The sequence below is a fragment of the Dipteris shenzhenensis genome, chromosome 15, assembly GCF_047967505.1.
Source record: "Dipteris shenzhenensis isolate YYH24624 ecotype China chromosome 15, Dip_SZ_1.0, whole genome shotgun sequence".
NCBI classification, from domain to species: Eukaryota; Viridiplantae; Streptophyta; class Polypodiopsida; order Gleicheniales; family Dipteridaceae; genus Dipteris; species Dipteris shenzhenensis.
The window spans coordinates 31,350,639-31,374,100 of NC_141610.1; the positions used below are offsets into that span (position 1 = coordinate 31,350,639).

The 23,462-nt window shown below is 37.5% G+C and overlaps 1 protein-coding gene across 1 annotated transcript in view; it reads right to left on the reverse strand.

The window, feature by feature from the left end:
- LOC147893689 (uncharacterized) overlaps positions 1 to 4,873 on the reverse strand; it is a 28,361-nt gene extending 23,488 nt beyond the window's left edge. The window contains exon 1 of the mRNA XM_087386343.1: positions 4,766 to 4,873. The gene's annotated coding sequence lies outside the window, so the exon portion shown is untranslated. The remainder of the gene's footprint in view (positions 1 to 4,765) is intronic.
- Between the last annotated feature and the right edge of the window lie 18,589 nt (positions 4,874 to 23,462).

The window sequence follows — 23,462 nt, forward strand, 5'->3', positions numbered from 1 at the left end:
AGACTGACCTGCCAGCTGCCGCATACAAAGCCCCCCTCCCCCCCTCAGTTTTGCATCAGCCACTGAAGCCTACCAGGCAGCGTGGAGCAGCACTTATCCAGCACAGTTCTCAGCCTTTTGGTCCAGCTTCCTTGCTGGTTGTTTGGTGCTCACTTTGGAGCTTTTTTTCCCCACTATTTGGTGGAGGTATCAGATGTATCTCTCTCTCTCTACAGTTGGGAAAAAAAGCTCCAAAGTGTGAGTTCTCTCTATCAGATGTTTGGTGCTCACTTGGGAGCTTTTTTCCCCCACTATTTGGTGGAGGTATCAGATGTGAGTTCTCCTTTTATATGCTGTCTATTCTCTCTTCTTTGAGTGAGGTTTTCATTAGTGCCATGCAATATTGAGTGAGAGAGACAGAGCTGATCCTATTATGCAGAGGGTGTGAGGATTGAGTGAGTCTTTCCTGCATTTCCAACTGTTTCATGCTTGGATGACCGTCATCAGGGAGCCGAGAAATGATGAGCAGGTTATTGCAATGAAGACAAGTGGTCACACAAAGAGAGAATGTGAGGCAAAGAACCTGCTGATCTCGATTGATGTTGAACCACAGGTACATGCCTCTTTTATAGGTGAAAACACACCTGACATACGAATGATCTCAAACACAAAGTACATTACATCATAGATGATGTCTATGCTTGAAACTATTCAAACTCACACAACAACCCTGTTCACATTGCAGACTTTGAAATTCCCAATAAAACCCCCTCAGAGCAAAGGTGGCAAGACCCTCAACAAGAAGTAACCGATCTGCAGCTCCATTGCAATACTGCAAAGAGGCGGGCTGGCTGTTACATCTCCTGTGCCATAGTTATCCCCTCAATCAGCTTGCGACCAATAGTTGAGATCATCACTTATTCAACCCCCCTTGACTCCTAACTAGGGTAAAGCTGGACATTACAAAGCCTTTTTTAAATCGAGGCACACAAAAATACCCAATGCAGAGAATATGTATTGACACATATATAAATAGAGAACTTAGAAATCATAATCTTCGTCCTAAAGATTGAGGTCCTAAACAGCTTAAGCATTATTTAAAAGGTGTCAATATTGGTTTCTTCTTCTTCACCTTTTGCAACAAGTGATATTCTGCTCCTTTTCCTTCTTTTTGAAGCGAAAGGATTCCTCACGACCAAAGCGTTTGCAGTATCAGCACTAGATCTTCTTTCCATCCCTCCATTTTAAAGAAGATGCAAGGGCAGCATCCATATATTCATCTTCGTTGGTGTTCTCATCCTTGTTTGTCCGATCTTTCTCTAGCAATAAGGCCACCATATCTTCAAATGTTGTAGTACTTCTAGGAAAGACTAACATCGAGTTAAATTATTCATACTTTGGATTAGGACAGCCAGCTTTTCCTGATCATCACGCTCACTTTTAAGGCCTGATCATTGATAATGGAGCGCATCGCAGCTAAATGAGCACTGAGCTCATCAATGCCAGATATTTTGAGATCATTAAATGTACGCTTTAGCAACACCTTGGAATTGGTAATTTTGTTTCCAAAAATGTTTTACCAGCTTGTTCCATACTTGGTTGGCCCATGAGATGTATGAGAGAATCGGCAAGCCTAAGGCCGATGATAGCAATCACCAGTTGATTGCGGCTTGTAGTGAAGAAGCTTCCTCATCGCCAAACTATTCTCCCATAGTCCCTTTCGCATTAGGAGAAGTTGCATCTTGGTTTGCTAAGCTGGAAATCCTGTCCCTGAGCATATCTCTGATGTATTAATGGGGAGAGAAGGTGCAGAGAAAGCCATTGTGAAGTAGAGAAGCCGCAAGTGAACCAAACATCAAGGAAGGCTGAGCTCAAAATGATACTGACCAAGAACCAGCCATCAAGGAAGGCTGACTCCAGGTCAGCACGAGGACACCAAAGCATGGTGATTCAAGGTTCTAAAATGCTATCTTCCTTTTTTTAATGGTTGAGAGGCACCCAGTCCACAAGTGGCAAGTTGAAAGCAGGCTGATTTGAATCAAAAGGCATGCAGCAAGAGGTAATGGAGTGGAAGAGAAAAGCCATCAAGGTGCTGATAATGATGCGCAGAAGTGGTCAATGGTCACAAGCAACAGCTCTAACAGCAGACTGCAAGATAAGGAAGATAGTGGTGTGACGAATCCCAGATGCTCAATGAATAGAGCACGACAACAAGGATGCTTCCAAAAAATGGACCTGTCCACCAATAGCCACAGTGTTGATATTTGACATGAAGGCAACCTCCCAGCTCCCCTCAGCTTCAATGTATTCCTGACATGATCTGGTTGAAAACAAGGTCGCAACAGAATTCTGCAGCAGCAGGCAATTAGGATGAAGGAAAATGCTCAATCAGGCCATGCTGAGAGAAGCAGCCACGGCTTTGATACGATGTGGGGACAGGCAGTGAAGACACGTGGTCACACACAGAGAGAATGAGGCAAAAGAACCTGATGATCTTGATTGACGTTGAACCACAAGTACATGCCTCTTTTATAAGCGGAGGAGCCTTCTCTTATGACTTAGTCAACAGACACCTAATATTACTAATGATGTCAACATGGTTACATGGACATCGTAATGATGTCTATTAAAAAGACTCAAATCACTAGAGCCTATTCACACTCACACAACCAAACCACAACCCTGTCATAAGAAATTCCCAACAACTGAACCTCGATATATTAAATACTAGGTTATGCAGCTTTTGTTGTCACGCATGATCAAAGTCACCTCCTCTGGAAGAACTTCTATGTCCTCCAATATCCATCTGAGCCAAATGGACTTGCAGGCTGCCAAACATGAGGCTTTTTATTCTGCCTCTATGGAAGTGTGTGCAACTATGGGTTGCTTCTTGTTGATATCCCACTTGACACAATCATGAAGCAATAGCTTGATGTCGAGCACCATGTATCATAATCTCCAAACCAATTGATTTAGAATCCACCCAGTTCATTCCCAGTGCGATATGTGATCCATAGCTACGTGTACCTTCAGATACCTCAAGGTAAACCCCACTGCAAAAGCTATATCTGGTCGAGTGTTGGTCAGATACAACATGCTTCCAATCAACCTGTGCAATACATAATTGATCAACTGAGACGTGTCCTCATTGCTCAGCTTTGTCCTGACCTCCATTGGGGTTGGCTTTTCCTTACATTCCTCCATCTGGAACCTACTCAGCACCTCTTGACAATACTTCTCATAACAAATGAATATATTGTTGCTTTTCTGCCAAACTCCTATTCCAAGAAGTAGTGAAGCAGTCGAAAATCTATCATCTTGAACTCCTTCATCAAGGGTTCCTTGACTTCTATTCTAAGAGAGTAGTGAGGAAGTCCAAAATCTATCATTTTGAACTCCTTCATCAACAGTTCTTTGACTTCTTGGATCTTCCTCCTGTGATCATTTGTGAAAATTGAGTCATCAACATACAGGATTATAATCATGGTGTTACCTCCTGTGCAGAGATAGAGGTTTCCATGAAATGGACTACGAGCGGAGCCTATCTCATAGAAGTAGTCCTCTATCTTCTGATACCACACTCTCAGGGCTTATTTCATCTATCCTCTGGTACCACACTCTCAGGGCTTATTTCATCCCGTAAATTGCCCTGATAAGCTTGAATATATTCGTACAGTCCCTACATTACAGATATGCAGTTCTGCACATCGCATTGCTTGTACACCCTCTTTGAAAAGTTTGAAACAATTTTGGTTTGGGAATTGACCCGCAGATAAACTTGACTTTTGAAGCAGTTTTGCTGTCGTTTTCCAATTTGTGTAGATACCGTTTTTCAAAGCATTTGGTTATTTCCTAGTTGGCACGTATCATGCATCTTATTGTTGAGGTTCAGCACATTGTGGTATACTTATATAATTATATATCACAAAATTGGTCTAGTTTGCCACGATTTGGGAGCATATCTCAGCTGAACTGCAATCCAAAGCTTTTAGAACTGCAACGATTACAGTTATTATGTGGTGTCTCACTTTTGGAAGTCCACTTGGAACTAGGCATGCATCCCAAAATGGATTAATGATGTCATATTTAACATAAACTTGAGTTGATGGCGGTGCTTGCAATGCTGGTTTATGTCTCTTTTTGCTGTCATGTCCAAGCGCTTGGTATACACTACCCATAATAACCCTAATAATTGACAAGCGCACGATCCTTGCTTGTCCTAGACAATGTCTAACCCTCATGTCGCTGCAGTTCCCTAATTTACTTTTGGGCTTGTGTTAACCCCTCTAATAATTTAGAAAACGCTTCAACGAGAAACTAACTAGGCCAACGGAAGTAACACTTGCATGTTTTAGTTTACCCATACGGAAATTGTGAAGATTAAAGCATTAAAATTGTATGCCTCTGCTGTTTTATATCGCTCGGTGGAAGTGAAAAGTTTTGAACATCCACAATAAATTTATCGGCCGAATCGAATCAAGGCGCGTCTGCCAGTGTCGTCTATGACAGCGAGACGAACCGTTCAGGAGTTCCCTGGGTTGAGGTAGAGAGTCTGAATGGTGGGACGTCGCTTCAGCAATCGTCATTATGCATCTGATAATAGATGTCATATTATCTCCGTAGAGACTTTCCCCGAAATGCGTAATGTTTTCTCTAAAGAAGTGAAACCGCAACAGTTTTCTCATATATTGGGTGAAAGGTCAGACTAATTCACAGACGATGCGGGGGCTCTGAAATCACTTGTATGAAGAATTACGCAAACAAAACGGAGGAAGAGTTGATGAACCTGGGAGTGATGGCGTAGACTCGTCCTAGTTTGCTCGAGATTCATCGCCAATCCAACTTTCATGTTCAACGGACAAGAAACGGTTGACGGTTGTACATAACATTAACGGTCCACAAAAAACAACATATTCGAGCTCAATCTAGACGTATAAATGTGCTTTTATGGGAGGGGGAGGGGGCGGGGCGGAACATTGCGGAAATATAGATACATAACACTCTGCATGAGGAAAGAATGGTCATACTACTAAGGAGTTTCGGATATACGTAAGTAGTTAATTGCCTACGTGTAGTGTATGTGGCACAAGGTGAAAACTGGAATTATAGAGAACCTTACCAAACCTTTCGAAGCCTATCTCAAAGAGGAGGAATCTCCCATAATACCTGTCTTGCAGAACACAGTTGAGCAACTATCGAAAGAGCTTTATGGCATCAAAATTTCTCCATAGATTTCATGTCAAAAGCTTCTATGTCTAAACCATAATTTTCAATTAAATTAGAAGGTGGATCAAATACTAGTATGGAGGAGGAGGCTACTAATGTCCAACATACCACATTACGGCTATTACTTGTTGATAAACAAGTGTTAGTTCGTGATGTTGATCAATTTGATAAGTTTGCATGATATTTTCCAAAACAGGTAATGCGATGGTAGATCCACAAATGGAAGAGGGGGTTGTAGCCAGAGGTGCTACAATCAGCCAATTAAAAACTTTAAACCTTACATACTATTTATGAAGAAGAGTTTATACATATTACAGAATATAATTTTTTTTAGATGCATATCAGCATACAGTATATGCTAATAAGATGCAGCAATAGAAGGTACAAAGTATGTTCTAGTACAATGAGATTTGGTTCTTTCAAAGCTAGTTGATTATGATACATCTAGAAAAACTTCACTAGATGACATTACCATAGGGACAATGTGAACAAAGCAATTGAAAATCAACAAAGTAGCAATCAAGTCCCATTGATATCAATACAATGTTGAAATATAGAATCATATAGCAAGTAATCAACTCTTGGTTATGTTTTTACATTCTTGATATGGATAGTGTTTCATCTTGTTGAACCACACGTCTAGTGAAAGTGCAATATTATACATAATCCTTTTGCATATCATTTATATTTCCACAAATTCTCATAATATAAGTTCCTTTTTTAAAGGTTAATGGTCCCATACATCAAATTAAAATGATCAAGTTGCATTTGTTGGGCACAAAGCTTTTATCAAATCAAAAGCCTTATTAAGTGGTAGCTCCCTTGCATTGTATCGAGTGGTCTGGAAGAATGTAAAGCTTCTAATGAAATTTGTATTCATAAATCAAAAGTCTTATTAAGCCTCTTCCAAACCGTATGAATTTCCAATAATTAGTTGCAAGCAATAACTACCGCCTCAGCATATTTTGCCCTAGTTTCATCAATGATTTATGAGGCACCTTTCCTCCATGTTACCATAGTGCTTTGAATCTCATGGTGCCCACTTTCCACATTAATAACCTACCAACCTTCTTACCATTATTAGTATTTGCCTCAATTTGACACAAATTTGCCAAAGAAGGAATAAACCTTTGCTTCTTATTTCTTTAAGTATTCAGTCCATTCTACGCAATCTAGGTAACATCTAGAGAAAATATAGCTTGCCAATAGACTTACATAAATCTTATTCATTTATAAAACATTTGAATGTATTTCCCTCCATTTTCCTCACCATCCTCTAATTCATCCCTCCTCATCTCTGAATTTAAACTTTAAATCAATTAACATAATCCATTCCACCACCTTTGATTGACCACCCTAGCCCAATTCACACCAATTCACAATCTCATATATGCCCTTCAAAGCTCACCGCCAACAATAATCATCAAGGATGAAAAAATCCAATAGTAAAAAAACAAGTATTTTCATTCAAATTAGGCTATGGAGCTTGAAACATATCACAAGAATTCACCCCTTATATGCTTCAAGATGAATCATGAAACTGCTTAAAACTTGGACCTACGAATGGCATGGAATAATTGTAAGAATGCAAGATCCCATAAAACACGTGAAACCTACACCCTCACACACACAAAAGAAGGAAAACAATGGTCTTCTGATTGTAGCATAACGAAACCTAAGAAATTGAGGAAAGCCACCCAACAAGTTCTTTGGAATCCACTGCGGTAGCTAGTAATCTACCAGCCCGATGGAATCTTAGCCACGACAGATGTGGCTAATGAGAGCCACCACCATTGGGGCAGTAATTACCACAAAAGTAAATCATGAAGCGTAATCACCTCGAATCACTCATTATCATGCACTCTAGTACTCTACTGAGCATGCAAACCTGGTGACTCGGGTAATTTACTACACTCGTAGTAATCGTGCATGCAAGCCCGGTGGTGGTAACTAGTAGGTGAGTAACTACGGGCCACTGTGGTGGTTGGCAATTAACTGCCAACTCAGTGGCATCTTAGCCACCATAGACGTGGTTGATGAGCGCCACCACCATCGAGCAATAATTACCACAAAAGTAAATCATGAAGCCTAATCACCTCTAATCACTCATTGCCATGCACTCTAGTATTCTACTAAGTATGCAAGCCCGGTGACTGCTAATTTACTACACTTGTAATCATGCATGCAAGCCCAATGGTGGTAGCTAGAAAGTGAGTAAATGCGGGCCACTGTAGTGACTGGTAATTAACTGCCAGCCTTGGTGGAATCTTAGCACATTGAACATTGAAAAATACCATATGATGGAAGAGCTGAAAAGGGAAATGCAGAAACCAAAGTGCTGATGCAGGATCTGCGAGAGAGCTTCAAGGACATGAAGGATGGGGTAGAGAGCATCCAGTTTGGAGAATACAATGACGCAGCTCTCCAAGCCAGGAAGGATGTAGAGAGTAGCCACAGTGGGGGTTGTTTTTTTGAAACACTATTGGAAGTTCAAAGAGTAAGCTACAAGACCCTACAACATGATTATAGGGTTGTGCATGGGCTTGCCATGGCTTTTGTTTTGAAAAGCAGTCCGTCATGAGAGATTTTCAAACTAGAGTGGAAGTCTTGGAAACGGCCCATGTTGATGTTTTTGAGCAATTTAAGCAGCTTCAACAAATGCTGAGGGATTCAGATAAAGTTGTTGCACAGAGTGAGAAAAGAGTGGAGGAGATGAAGGAGAACATTCGCAGCCTTACGATGAGGGAGAAAGGAATCAAGAAGCAACTTCATCATGTATAGAGCAAGAATGTGGTATTGATGGCCGCAATAGTTAAATCGGATGCCTATTCATGTCCAAAATGCATGGTCTACCATACCCCCATCATAGATGACTACATGATCCGATGGCCTACGTGCTACCACCCTGTGCATGTTTTTTGCTTTGGGGTGTTTGTGCATGCAAGATCACTATGTAGAGAATGTCATTTTCCATTGCCCATACTACTATAGATTCATTGAATGGCCTTGGCAACAATTATGAGAAATTTGTGACAACCATGGTCACAAGAGATATTCCAATGACATATGAAAGTATATGTCACATTCTTTTCCAAGATTGGATGAGAAGAAATTCTACCAAAAATGGAATAATCATGAGTAAGCATTATTTGTTGGAGATAAAGGTTTCCAAAAAGAAAGAGACATAAGCCAAGTTGTTGCTCAAAGACACAATGCCAAAGGAAAGTATTCACATTACCATAGTAGACACTTCAAAAATTAACAAGGATTATCATTGCCATCACTTTAGCACCATGTTCCTTCCAATTAGAGGGGACATGGAATCCTATAATTAGAGGTGATTATAGCAGAGGAGGCCATCAATCCAACACATTAAAAAGAATTATGGGTAGCTGCAACTACCATGGCATTTCGAGCCATTAGAAACCTAAATGTGGGAACAAAGAAATGAATATTGTTAATGAATAGTACAATACAAAAAAAAAATCAGCAATAGCATTATTGTCCAAATCAAATACAATCTACCATTTTTGTGCAAAATCAAAGTCAACAACCCCATGACAACATTTCAACATCAAGCTCTTCTCTCTCAATGATCGGATGTAGAAAGCCTAAAGCATTTCAACAATGATAAAAGTATTTAATGGTTTGACACAAAATCATGTAACCATATGTCTAATGAACAAGAATGGATATTAGAATAGCTATTAGAATGCACCCAAACAAAATGCAAAAGAAATGTAATCATGGGCTAATATACCCAACACAAGATTGTAGGAATCGAAAGTATCCAAATTGATAGTGATAAAGGGATTGCAAAAATAATAGGAGATGCTTTCTTTGTTCCAACAATGGCTTAATATCTCTTATTAGTTGGTCGAATTGTTGAAAGAGATACGGAAATAATTTTCAACAAGTTTGCTTGCTTAGTCTGAAAATTGTACAATCCAAATAAAATTATTGCAAAGGTGAAATTTTTGGAATAGATTTTAAAATTTATTCAATGGTTCCCATTCAAAGAGATTTGATAGCTTTTCATCAGAATCATGATGCTTGCTTAAGCACACCATGGCACAAGAGGATTGGACACCACAATTTCAAAAGCGTGGTTTCACGTAAGTAAATGAACATGGTTCGAGGCCTTCCACATGTAAGATCTATGTGAATCATGCATGCTACATGGCAAAGAATAGAAAAGTAGAATCATCAATCTTTTACCGTTTCTTAGTCTATGAGCACTAACATACTCTAGATCATCCACTCTATTGTTTGGGTTATGTCTCAAACTTTACCACTAAACAAATCTTTATATTTCATCATCTTCTAGAAGACATGGATCTAATTTCTCAAGAGAAAATTAGATGCATTCAATTGATTTGAATATTTTAATGCTTTAGTAGAAAGGAAAACTAAAAAGTACATAAAGATCCTCATGTATGACAATAGAGAAGTAAGCTAAGTTTTGATTATCTGCATCCAAAATATAAATAGCCCTTAGCAAAATGGAGGTAAGGAAATCTAATAGAGTCATAGTAGAACGATCTAGGTTCATGGTGAATGAAAATAAAATTCTTGATTATACATGGAAGAGGCATGTGGAATCATATTTATTTGATGAGCTCAAGTCTAGCTAGAATCTTGTAAAATGTCACTCTTGAATAACCTTTCATGGGGATAAAGCTTTCATCTAAATAGCAAAGTATACCTAGAATCTTGCAGAATGTCACAAGTTTTGAATAACCTTCCACAGGAGTAAAGCATTCATCTAAATAAGCTAAGCTAAGATAAAAATATAGGAAATTTTAGACACTATAACAACCGAAATCATCATAAACAGTCCAAAATCTTTCAAGCTACAATGGAAAAGATTAGCCACACAAATAAAGAGCCATAGAGATGGACATACAAAAGCAAGCTGCTTTCATAGCCAAAGTATGGAGATATATGAACCAACCTACCTCATTCAAATAATCAAATCAAGTTCTAGAATGGCAACATGCCATGCATGACAAATACAATATTCTCATGGAAAATCAACATGGTTATTGATAGATTTACCACACAACAAAAAGATTCCTATTGGTTGCAAATAGATCTAAAAGTTTAAACTCAACTTAGACGGAGCAATTGACAAAAACAAAGTTAGATTAGTTGCCAAAGGTGTGCTTAAGAATATGGAATAGAGTATGTAGAGACCTTTGCACCCATTCCAAATATGACCATGTTTAGAACAATGATTGCCATTACTTCACATTTTGCTTGGCCTATATATCAAATGGATGTTAAGAATTCTTTCTCAATGGATACTTGGATGAAGAAATGTATCAAATGGAGGTTCAAAATGCTTTTCTCAATGGATACCTAGATGAAGAAATATACATTTGCAAACTACAAAAATCTCCTTATGGATTGAAACAAGCAACATCTTTGGAATGCAAGAATTCAAATTCATTATTATTGCAATGGAATTTTTGTAACAATTCACACTAACTTTCTTGCAATGGGGACTTAGATCCATCATTTCATATTAAAAACACAACAAAACACATTGTTGGTATTGTACTTCATGTTGATATCCTGATCATCACCAATACTAATAGTCACCTTATTTTATATTATAGGTCAAGGGTCGACTTAATCATTATTTAACATGAAGGATATGGGAGAGCTCCATTAATTTCTTGGCATAAAACATGGAGAGATGACAATGGCATGGTGCTCACATAGGAAAATATACCCATAAAGTCATCAAAAGTTTCAAATTACATGATTGCAAGCCACTTCCAATTTCTATAGAAAGGAATATCAAATTGTCAACACATATATCATGTTTATAGAGCCAAATTATACACCATGTTTGTGTGTAAAAGCTCTCACCATGAAAAAGAAAATTCAGAATTTTCTTGCTTAAGTGCTTGGAAAAGGAAGGGTCCTTTGGTCTTTTCGTTTCCCTTTCAAAAGTCAAGGGATATTTGCTAATCATATTTGACCTTAATAGTCAGCAACATGCTATTTGTATTGGCTATAAGGAATATCCTTTCTTGACCATAACTAGCAACAAGTGCTTAGACTCATTAAATGCTATGCAAAAGGTTGGCTTATAAATTACATCCATTCTTGAGCATAATTTAATGCTTTTATCCCATTTTTTTCTTAGCCTTATGACTCATTAAAAGCTAAAAAAAATATATTGTTGGACCTGGCTATAAAGAGAATCAGTCTTTGATCATAACAAGCCACGAGCTTTTTGACTTGTTACAGTACATCAATTCTTGTGTTTGATTGTCAAGAATGTTTGTGTTTGTGTGTGTGTGTGTGTGTGGACAAAGACACCTTTTACAAGTTATTCAATATAAGAATTGTTGTAAGGGACAAGTAGAATGCTTTAGAAGTACATAATAATAAGAAATGGAAAAAAACAACTCTTTTGCAAAATGTTTGTTACAAATGTTCACAAACAAGAAAAGAATTTGTAGGCAATAGGGTGACTAGTGAGCTTCAAAAGTAGTAGCATGATTAATTTTTTATTGAAGAGGGATGTTTGAATATCTATCACCAACCAACAAGAAAAACAAGAGTGAGAACATGTTTTAACTTAAATGGGAAGATAAGTGTCATAGGCATCCCTCCCTTGTGATTAGGGTTTTGATTAAAAAATGCTCAAAATTATATGCTTAAAGAAGCTCGAGTAAAATTTAGTGAAAATATAAAGCATAAAATAAGAGGGAAGTGAATTTGTAAAGTAGATACTATAAACATATCGATTTTTTACAATATAGTCATTTTGCATAATAAGCTTTTGCATAATGTAATTCTTCAAAAGTTAATAAGAGGCTGAATAAATTGTAATTTGAGTGAGATTTTAGTTCTATAAGTTGAGTGAGATTTAAATAAATATTAATTTAAGTGAAATTTTAGCTATGTAAGTTTTACAATAAGTAAAGAGAATAGTCGTGAGTAAAATGGGTGAGAATAGAGGAATAGTGAGAGGATTGACAAATTATGCAGGTATTGTAGCTTGTTTGAGTTTCACACAGAGAAAGAGTGAGTGAGAGGAAAAGACATAAAGGACGGAAAGTAAAAAAGTACAGAGAGTTGGGTTTTATAAAAGAAGTTATACTTAAAAACCGCTGAAGAGGAATACAAGGAAGTCAGGAGCAGAAATGAGGAAGAAGGGGAAGAGAAGTAACTTTAATGGATTGAGAGTGTTAAATTACACGGCGTAGCAGAACAGAAACTGAACAAATAATAGAGAGTTCACAGCAAACTGGAGAGGAACAAAATTTTCCTTCAATACTAATGTAGTACAAATGATGGCTCTGTCCACCCGTGCACTCCCACAGTGGAGCTTAGATGGCGATCTAGACAGATACTAGGTGAAGAGCTACTAGTTGGAAGATCTGATTTGATCTAAACTGATCTTATGCAATGGATTGGGGAGGTCGCCTCTTTATAGCTATGAGGGTGGTAGTCGGATCAAGGTAGTCGGTGGAACCGACTAGTCAACCTAGTTGGTGGAGCCAACTAGTCAACCTAGTCGGTGGAATCGACTAGTCATCCATGGAATATTCAAGAATATTCCCTATATCGTCGCCTCGGGGGCTCTCACCCCCGAACCCCGACCCCCCTACTGGGGGCCAACTGGCCCCCAGGCCCCAGCAAGAATAAGGGGCTCCCACACAATCACCTTTCTACCATCAACGGTCTCATTGATAGACCTCATTTGACATGCAAGTCAAGATCCATCTAGTGTCTTAGGCTCACACATGGCTTCTCTGCATATGGGGGCCTTACAACTTGAGCACCTTGGACCACTGGTGGTTACTAGGAGGGTGGGGCATTGAGCATACCTAATAGAGAGGCAGAGAGGTACATAGGAGTAGAGAAAAAGGAAAAGCAACATAGAAGAAACAAAGAAGCGAAGTTGAGTGATGAAGCATCATAGAAGAGATGAGGACAAGTAAAAGAGATAAAATAGTGTCGTAAATAGGTGAAGATGTGAGGGCTTGAGTTAGAATAAATAAAGGAGATGAAGAAATACCTTAGAGTCCATTTTGAGAAAAGCTCTGACATTGTATGATGCTTGAGAGAGCTAGAATTGTCTGACGTGAAGAGTGTGGAGGTTTTGTTAGTGGCAACCTGGATTATGGAGAGAAAGACTAGCAGATGGGAACTTGTGAGGAGATGGGAGTTGAAGGAGAAGTTTAAATAGGTAGATAATGAAGGTTGATTGAGCGTCAAATGGCCATAGGAAGAGTATAGAGGAATATAGAATGATGATGGATATGGAATGTTAAACTAGATGGAAAGTTAGAGTATCATTTTGGTTTAAGAAGCTTAAGGGTTGAGATTAAGCTATTTTGATGAGTTTTATAAGAAGAATGAGAGAGAGAAAGTGTGGAATGGGTTGTATAAAAGAGGAGGTAAAAGCGAGATGAGTGTGAAAGGTCATTGTGAGAAGGAAGAGGTAGAGTAGTAAGTGTGTGAGTGTAAGGAATAGGCACCAACGGTCAACCAAGAGACCTAAGACTTAACAACTATGAAAATTTGCAATTTTTAGATTAAGGATGTAGAGGAAAGAGTGAGGAAGAAGGGAAGAAAGAGCAACTTATGAGAAATTGACCTATGAGACCTTCACCCCATTTTGATAGTAGGTGAAAAAAACTATGAGAAACAACTATTTTTAGAAGCAGGGAGAAGAGGGAAAACTAATCTCTTTTTTGGAAAGGAAGGGACTATGTAAGGACGAGTACAATCAAAAGCATAAGCTAGACCCTTGAGGTAAAGGAAACAATTTGCCAAGTTATTACAATAAGGATAGGCTAAATAATAAAAGAGTGCATATGTAATAATAAGGAGCAGAAACTAGAAATTTGTATATAAAAGACAATTTGTTAAGGTTTGACTAGGGATGATAAAGAAAAAAACAATTGCTATGAGATGCCATGCAAATGCATTATCATATGACAATTATTGAATAACTCTTAAAGATTTATGACATGGAGTTAGCTTTCAATCGTAAATTGAGGTATCACACTACATTCATAGAAATATATATTGCCTAGATTTGCAATGATATAGATTATTGCGTGAGATGCCATGCTTATGCATTATCATCTTAACTTTGACATAATTTAATACCATTGAGGATTCATCTCAACATCATGTGATCATATGCATAGCACTAACACTAAAGAGTGCTAAAAAGAAAAGGGTTGGAAACCCTAACCCTAACCCTAACCCTAAAGGGGTTTGTATATATTCTTTATTTTCAAATAAAACTAGTGTACAGTTAGTCATTTATGGTTTTCTCTCTAGCTGTGCCCTCTCTCACCATCTCTGCTCTTCTCCTCTCCTCTCTCCATATTTGTTTATGGTATCAGAGCATGGTTGTACCTCTGCTGAGGCTCCATCTTTGTGAGAGTGTGAGAGGTTGAGAAATTGAGAGTTTCTCTTGAGTGATCTTCACTTCTATTGAGTGATATACTTTCCGTTCATTTTTTGGAAATTTCCATCGATTGCATTTCTTCTTGTGAGAGAGATAAGAGAAGATTTGAGAGGGAGATAGGAGTTCAAAGTTCTCTTATGAGAGAACATTGAGAGAGTTTTTAGAAAAACATTACTCTCAACAACACTCAAGGCTACTCAAGGACAAGTCAAACCTAAAAACTCCAATTAAAACAGCTTGCAGTACAGTTGATTCAGTCAGTGTTTTTCACATGCACTTTGAGTATATTTTTTACACCATGTCTGCCACTAGCAACCTCAATTTGGAGGCATCTGCTAAGGTGGACAACTCCAATTACAGCACATAGAAATACCAAATGGAAATAATTCTTATACTTTAAGAAAAATGGGAGTATGTCGATGGGTCTACACCTCGACCATCCAATGTACCAGCAACAACAACTCCCACCATTGTCGCAGCATAAGCAGAAGGGTCTACACCTACACCAATGATGTCCACACCTACAATAGATCCTGCCATTGTCCAAGCACATGCAGAATAGGACAAGAAATACAAATATGCAAACAAAATGTGCAAGATGTCATGCTTGGACATCTCAACATAGTCAAGACATCCAAAGAAGCATGGGATATAACACCATTGTAGATTGTTTGGGCAATTGCAAATGTTTCTCCTTAAAGATTCCCTTAAAAATTGCCAAAAAAAGGGTGTTTTTTAAAAAAATTGCTAGAAATCAACATTCTCATTGTTGAAAGTGCCGTATTTTAGATACCTTTATAATTTCTTAAAGATAAGAGTACACATTTTATTTTTAGAAACCCTAAAAACTTTTAGTAAACTATCTTATTTTTTCAAGCAAGAAAGTAAAAATAAAAAGTAGATGTTTGAAAAGGTACTACAAATAAGAGTGTTTGCAATAAAAATAAACTTTGAAAAATCCACCTATTCTTAAGTAAAGCTACTCCACATACCTTGTGATTGGTATATCACTATGCTTCATTATAAAATTACTTGAAGGCTTGGACTAGTAGTTCTTTCATAGGATATCTCTGCAAATAAGCATAGCAAATCCTTGGACTTCTACTTGGTTCTTAAATTGCAATCCATCTGCTTGAGGAGAAATAGTGTGTTTAAGGTGCATACCTATATCTACATGGCGTCTCACATAAATTCTTTGTCCTAGGTGTGCAAATAGAAATTTGGGCTGGGGATTGCGATGGCACTAGCAGCTTGAGTATTTAAAGAGTGGATGGTGAGCAAATAGAAATAAAATTCAAAATTGGGAATGTTGGACAGATAATTTAATGGAACAACAAATACCAAGGCCAAGCACTTGCTGAACTACATGTAGGTACTAGAATACTTGTCCACACTTAGAGTAGGGACTAGCGCTTTGGGAAAATCTATTAGTATGATTTCTTTGAGTAAGAGGTTGGCTCAATGTGCATATCACAACCATGTACTGATCACATCCTATTACAAGGCTCATATGCTCATTTTCTCTTTAAATAACATGTATGAGGCAGCTAGATTTATTTGCTGGCACAAGTTCCAAAAGAGAATTTAGAATTTTCACACATTGTTACCATCTCTTTATGATGGCTTCCTTTCAAATTAATTATATTATTTAGTATGAAACAAAGTAAGAGTCCATGCTCTTATTCACATTAGCCAAACCACTACTTTGATAACTAGAAACGGGTAGCAATTCAAAGCCATAGGTTTTCAAGACCGGATGACCAAGATGATGCCCTACGTGATGTCACAAGATATGCATATAGAATTAGCTTGTGGCTTGATTTTTATCTATCTGCGCACAACGAGCAAGATGAATGCAATGGATCATGCACTCCCCGCCTTCTATCACATGCTTGTTTAGTCTTTTGGATCAATGGCATTGTTGTTCCAATGGTTGTATAAGGTGGTTTGTAGTGCAGCCGTGGCCTAGACAAACACAAGAAGCAAGTGGCAAGTGGCAAAAAGAAATTCCACTATACAAGTTGAAAGCACAATAATCACACAAAAATAGATACAGCTATCTTTAAACTAAACTCAATCCTCTTGAATCTATCGAATTGGGAAAGGTTTCTACTAGCTATACAATGGGGAGGGGATCCATGCGATGAAGGAAAAGGATGTGAAGCAAGAGGCTCCTAATGGTTATTACTTACTTTGCATGGATGATTGCCCACTGGAGCCCTAATTACTTACTAAGCAAAAGCGGATCCATACCTTGAAGGTGAAGGGCATCCATGCCATGAAGGTAAAGGATGTGAAGCAAGCATCTCCTAATGGTTATTACTTACTTTGCATGGATGGTTGCCCATTGGAGCCCTGATTCCACAAATGTGAAACTCAAACTTGATGTGACAAATCGAGTTTTAGTTTCAAATCAACAGTGTGACATTAGATTCACAAATTCATTAAACAATTCATATTTGTAAGACCCTTAACAAAATCAAGATCCCTATGTCCCACCATCGTTTCCTAGAAGTAATGCTATGAAATTGTGAGCACTTTTCGTGTGTGCACAAATCATGGTTATAGTATCTCCCATGGTTGATACATTGGAAATTACATTGTTTGTTCCTTACAAGCGTATTAGGACAATACCAGGTAATGTAAAGAGGTGTGAATGTCGCTTAGCTTTTGGAATGAGGTGTGAACCTTTCCTAGAAGTTGTGATGTGAACATTTTTACAAATTCCATTTGGCCATCACACTTTACCTCACACTCCTCATTATTGTTCGCCCAAATTGCATACTCCACTTTCTCATCAGGATGAGGTAGTGATTCTAACCAATCTAATTTCACTATTATAGTTTGATTTTTAGATGATTGTGTCTTTGATTTATCCCCAAAATTCTTCTCAGTTAAGGTAGATGGGATTTTAATATTTCCAGCTACATGTATTTTTATCATCTTGAGGAGAATCCATCATCAAATCTAGCATTTTAATTATGCCACACTTTGAAAGCAACGTAGTAGCTTGCAAATGCATTTCTCCTAAACCAAATCATGTAGTCGCTATCCCTCAAGAAGAAAGATAGAAAACAAGGCAAGATGGGTTGGCATTTCATTTCAATCCATACCTCCATGATCAAGAAGAGCCACAGTTAGAGGTTCACCTTAGGATTGGTACGTTTGGTAGATACTTTCAATGGTTTACAACCCTAAGATTCCTTCTTGAGATATTTCATGTCCAAGATCTTGCAACCACCATAATTAGGAGCCCAAAGTTTTCAATATCGCTTCTCGTGTTAGAGCTCGGGCTGAGGAGAGAAATATTGTTCTTTTTCAAGAACAAACCAACCCAAAGCCACCATATGATCCAAAAGTTCCCTAATAGCACTATCATAGTTTCCCATGATAGAGCCTGGCGTGAGATAGAAAGGTTTCTCTTTTCAATCACAATGGACCCAAAATGGGCATTTAGCAAATAGCAAAAGTCCCATAGGCACAGGTACCTTCATTTTTTTCATTTTGAGATGCTCTTAACTCATTATAGCTGCACTTCCGCCTAATGCAATGTACAAATAGCATAAAGACTCAAGTTTTGACTTTCGTGACACTTTGTGCATTGAAATTTGGAAAAGAACACTTTCAAATGACTCCTTTTACTAGGAATTCATGCGAGAGAAAGGCTACAATGAATCAATGAAGGAAACCCAAGAGAGAGGAGTGTCTAGTCTATAAAGCCAAGCATAATTGGTTTTTTATCTCGAAGTTATCAACGAGTAGTGCATTGTGGATCTTTGTTACCTAGGTGTGCTCAAAGTCTTGGGTGCACGCACCAAGAGAGATTAGATGAAAAAGAGAGTGAAGACATCACAATCACTATGCTCACCAGGAACAACGCTATGTACCGTAATGGGTTGCAGTCTTTTTTTTCAGTTTGGTCCAACAAATAAGTTTCTCTTTTGAAGCCATCACTTCTACACAATGTAGAAATGTGATTCGCTAAATAAGTCAATTTAGGAAATTGCCAACCTCTACCCTCTGGCAAAGAAACATGAAAATTACCCCCTCTTGCACTCTCCTTTAGCTTTCAAAAATGACTAGATGCAACCCATAGTTTTGAATCAAAAGTCGATGTAGAACAAACGTTGGGAATTTTCCATTCACAATCCACAATTTTAGTCCATCCTCATCTTGATTGTTTGAGTATCTTCATTCATATAAATTTCATAGCCTCTTGTAAGGTCACACGCTACATGGAGGAAGAAAGAAAACCATGCAAAAAGCACAAACAATTGAAAGGTAGTTATGAATGTATTTGTTCACTTTTGCACCAAGTTAAGCTCCAACTCGCCGATGCAAAACATCAACTTGGAGATTAAAATTTCACTTAAGGACATCCCATCCCATAGCCCTATATCCTCGGAGCCTTCTAAATTGAAGCTAAAGATTTATGAAAGCCGATTCATTTTTGTATTTCATAATGTTTAAAAGTGCATACAAGTAAGAACTCAAACATGTTCTGACATGAGTTGAAGATTGAGCTCGATGTTTGACATCAAGTTAAAGCTTTATCTCCATGTCGAACACAGAGTTCAACCTTCAACTTGATGTTGAACATCGAGGTAAGCCTTCAACTCAATGTCGAACATCGAGTTCAAACTTCAACTTGATATCAAACATCAAGTTGAAGCTTGAACTTTATGTCGAACATCAAGTTCAAGCCTAAACTCAATGCCCAACATCAAGTTAAAGGCTCAACTTGATTTCAACATTAAGTTGAACCTTCAACTCAATGTCGAACATCTGGTTGAAGGTTAAGCTTGATGTCGAACATCAAGCTCATACATCAACATGATGTTTGACATTAGGTTAACCTATAACTTATAAGCTCTTCATGTTTTACCACCATTATGTAATTTGATAATTTGATATTAAATATTATTGAAACAATAACTTATTACCATGGACATTTATAAATAATTAAAAATAAAATATTTAGAAATATTTTTAAGCATTGAAGAAATGAGTACCTCACCATGTTAAATACTATAAGAGTGTCCTCACTACAATCAAGATCTACGTGTTTCTCTTTGACTAACTGAGCATGCAAATGAGTCTTCTCCAAAACATATAGCCTTGTTCTACCAAAAATAGCAGTCATATTAAGGTTTCAATTGTAGGATGTCATAATTTCTCTTCAAATAGTGTTAATCAAAATGATGTCGCATAAAGAGGAGAGTCATTGCCTTCATTTGGAACAAGACAATGTTGTTGTCGATAGTGTAGAAGAAGAAGCTTCTTCTTCATCATTTAAGATGAAACCAAACCAATGATGGTGATGCTCTAGAAACTAATGACAAGCAATCAATTTTGAAAATGTAGTAAAATACATTTTTTTGTAATTTTTGATAACCACTTTTCAATGGTTTGTTTGAATTTAAAACATAGCATATGATCTTTACTTTAAATAATAGCACAATCACCTTTCTACTTGAGATCCATGATTATATTGAAATTAGTTTCTTCTAGAAATCATATCATTTCTTGGGAGTTTTTTAAAACTTGTGTTTAAAGAAGTATGGGTTTTTTGGCTCATTTTAGAAAAGCCTTTACTCATGAGTAAAGTACTTCTTTAATTTATTTTACAAAGGCCACTTTTTGTGTAGAATCTTTCAAAGATTCCAAATGTTTTTCCTAAGGTGGGAATATTACCCAAAAAATCCATAATGGTGTTATATGTTTGCAGCTCTTTATGAGTCTAAGAATACATCCAAGTTTCCCACATTAAGAAACCAGATCAACCAGAGTTTTCGCAACAGCAATGAAACCAGTCATGCTTACATATTCAGAATCAAGGATTGCAACGATAAATTCATAGCAGCAGGAGAGACCATGAATCCTACAAAGATGGTTCAAGTCATCCTGAATGGACTAGGAGAGGGATAAAAGAATCTAGTCCAAGGTATTGCCATTCAATGGCAAATTCCCACACTGGAAGAGTTACAATCAGTGCAACTTGGTGAAGAACTTAGGACTTAGGCCATTGAAGATGCAAAGTTCATTTGAATGATCAAGAATTCACAGCCTCAGATAGAGGCAGAGGCAGAGATAGATCATCTTAGAGAAGTGGTCATCATCATCAAAGTCCATCAGAATCAGCAAGAACAAGAGCATCATCATCAAAGAGGAAATCAATCCAATAGAGGAATATTTTAAGGAAGAGTGAATGCATCCAGCAACATGTCATGTTAAACATTCAGTGCAACTACTGTCATAAGTTTGGACACTATGAAAGAGATTTCCATAAGAAGCAGTACAAACAAGGAGGTCAATCTAGCAACAACAATGGATGGAATTTATGTGGAAGAAGCAATCACCATGGTGGACATTCAAGTCACGGTCATTATGCTAATGAACCTTAGAATATGTATCTTGCAACTAAGGATATGCACAGCATTAATGGTTCATTACACTACTCGACTTTCATCGATGACTATAGTAGATATTGTTGGGTCTACTTTCTGAAAGAGAAATCTGAAGTCTTTTCTAGATTTCAAGAATTCAAAGCCATGGTAGAGAACCATATAAGCAGAAAGATCAAAGTCATGAGATCAAATAGAGGAGGTGAATACATGTCTTCAGCATTCATGAACTTTTGCAGAACATGTGCAAATACTTCTTAATAGAATGCAATAGTTGAAAGTAAGAATGGTACTTAACAGACAGTTCTAGAGCAGTGCTCAATGACAGGCATCTTTTGGATCAGTATTGGACAAAAGCAATTGCCACTGCAAACTACTTGCTTAATCAGCTTTTGACCAAAATGATTCAAGGTATGACACCTTATGAGGCATTCACTAGATACAAGCTACACATTGGGCATCTCCGCATATTTGGTTGCATCGAATATGCCCATATACATGATGATCATTGCAAAAAGTTGCATGTGAAGTCACATAAATGCATCATGGTTGGCTATAGAGAAGAAAGCAAAGCATACAAGTTGTATGATCCCATCAACCAAAAGGTCATAATCTCCAGAGATCTAAGTTTTGATGAAGAATCAGAATGGAAAGATCAAATACACAGGAGATGGTCACACCGATTATTCAATCACCTACAGAAAAGGTTGAGGAAGAAGAGCGAGAATTGCCAGAGAACCCACGAGAAGAATAGCGACTCAGACGGTCTACTAGGTAAAGCAGACCACCTGCCAGATTGTCATATGCTCAGAAAGACAAAGCAATTTAGATTAAAACTACAAATTATGCTCTTGTGAGACTGCCATCATGGCTACAGAAGAGCCAGTGTACTTTAAAGATGCAAATTGACAAGCGAGAACAGCAAACTGCTATGAATGAACAATACTTGGAAATTACGTGACCTTGCACCAGGAAAGAACGCCATTGCAAACAAATGGGTTTATCAAGTGAAGTACAATCTAGATGGAGGCATTGAAAGGAACAAAGCCAGACTAGTTGCAAAAGATTTTGCACAACAATATGGTCAAGATTATTATGAGACTTATGCTCCAGTAGCAAAGAAGGGTTCCATAAGCTTTTTGATATCACTAGCGATAGAAAATGGAATTTGTACTAGCTAGATGTCAAGAATGCTTTTCTCAATGATTAATTGATGAGGAAGTCTACATGCAGCAACCAATAGGGTATATTGAACCAAGGAAGAGCATCAGGTTTGCCATCTCAAGAAAAGTCTCTATGGCTTAAAGCAATCACCCAAAAGTTGGTATAGCAGAATTGACAAGTATTTTGCTAATCTAGGATACATGAAGTCTAATGCAGATCATATTGTATACTACAAAGTTCAAGGGGAAGATAACACTATTGCACTTTTGTATGTAGACGATTTGATTATGACAGCAAGCAATGAAAGCTTCATCAAGAAGTTGAAACAAGACCTATCTGTAGAGTTTGACATGAAAGATCTTGAAATTATGAATTATTATCTTTGTATTGAGTTCTGAAGAGACTATGACGACACCTTCATGAGCCAGAAAAATAATGTTGATAGTCTCCTTAAAAAGTTTCATATGGCAGATTGCAAGATTGCAACCACTCCCATGGAACAAAGTTTGAAACTTACAAAAGATCCAGAATAGCCTATAATCAATGACAAGTACTATCGGTAGCTCATTGAATCTCTTATATATTTGACTATCACAAGGCCACATATTTGTTATGCAATAAGTTCAATTGCACAGTTTATGGCAAATCCAAAATAGTCTCATTGGAATGCATCCAAGAGAGTATTGAGATACATCGGAGGCACAAGACAGTTTGGAATAGAATATATAGTAAATCATCCAAGGTTGCATGGATAATGTGACAATGACTATGCAAGAGATCATAAGTCCAAGAGATCCACACAAGGATATGCATTTTTCCTTGGTCAAGGGGCTATATCATGGTTGTCAAACAAGCAGCCAACTATTTCTTTGTCTTAAAAAAAGAAGCAAAATATAGGGCACTCACAATAGGTGCATGTCAGGCTATATGGCTTAGAAGACTATTGTTAGAAATAGACGACAACAACAATATACTGTGATAATCAATCAGCTTAAGCATTAGCCAAGAATCTAGTATGTCACTCCAAGACAAAGCCCATTGATGTTAGAGAGCACTTCATTAAAGAAAGAGTGTTACTTGGTGATGTCACATTGCAACATTGTGACAACAAAGAAAATGTTACAGACAACTTTACCAAACCACTTGGGAAAGAGTTGTTTGAGAAATATCGACAAGCTCTTGGATCGACACGCAGAGGAAGGATATTCCCATTAAAGGGGTGCGATGGAATGTAATGTTGA